The sequence below is a fragment of the Mastomys coucha genome, chromosome X (assembly GCF_008632895.1).
Source record: "Mastomys coucha isolate ucsf_1 chromosome X, UCSF_Mcou_1, whole genome shotgun sequence".
Classification (NCBI taxonomy): Eukaryota; Metazoa; Chordata; class Mammalia; order Rodentia; family Muridae; genus Mastomys; species Mastomys coucha.
The window spans coordinates 150838382-150839411 of NC_045030.1; positions in this window are offsets into that span (position 1 = coordinate 150838382).

Sequence of the window (1030 nt, forward strand, 5' to 3'; positions counted from 1 at the left end):
AAAAAAAAAAAAAAAAGGATGACATTACTGACTAAATTAGAAGCAGTGTCCTCATCAAACAGACTTTCTCAGCAGCCATTCCATTCCAATGCATCATGAGAAACTGAAAGTAAGACTACACTCTTTTTTTTTCTTTCTCCATATCTTGCAATTTGAGATCAGAATCTCAAGTTGGCAAACCTGTATATAATTTGTTTTATTCCATTTTAAGCATAGACTCCATAGAATCAAGTATTTTCATCATAGTTGGATTCCTACCCTTCTCTGCCAACTGTGAAGTCCACTCACTGAATGCTCAGTAAATAGATACTTTTCTCTCCATTCCTCTCAAATCCAGGTGGGCATTTCCACAAAGAAGACATAAACTTGAAGTAGAGTTCCTCAGCTGTCATGGTCCTGATGGGTTTGTACTGATATAGGAAAAAAAAAAGATTAAAAAAATAAATAGGAGCTAGAGAGAAGGCTTGGAGGTAAAGAGTACTTGTTGCTCTTGCAGAGGAGCTGCGTTTGGTTCTCAGTGTCCACATGATGACTCACAATCATCTAGTTCCAGGACATCTGGTGCCCCCTTCTAGCCTTCAGGGACACTGGGTGCATAAGCAGTGCACATACATTCATGTAGGCAAAACATCTGCACGTAAAAGGAAAATGCATAGGAGCTGGAGAGATGAGAGCACTGACTGCTCTTCCAAAGGTCCTGAGTTCAAATCTCAGCAACCACATGGTGGATCACAACCATCTGTAGTGGGATCTGATGTCCTCTTTTGGAATGTCTGAAGACAGCTACAGTGTACTTACAGATAATACATAAATAATTCTTTTAAGAAATGCATAAATGCAAAAATAATAATTAAATAAGATGAACTAGGCACTGTGACGTGTACCTATAAGTCCCAGCTACTCAGGTGCCTGAGGCAGGAGGATCACTGGAGCTAAGAAATTTCAGACAGGCCTGTATAATAGAGTGAGATTGTCTGTCAAAAACCCAAAAACCCAAAACAGCAAAATAAGGTCTGCATAGATACTATGA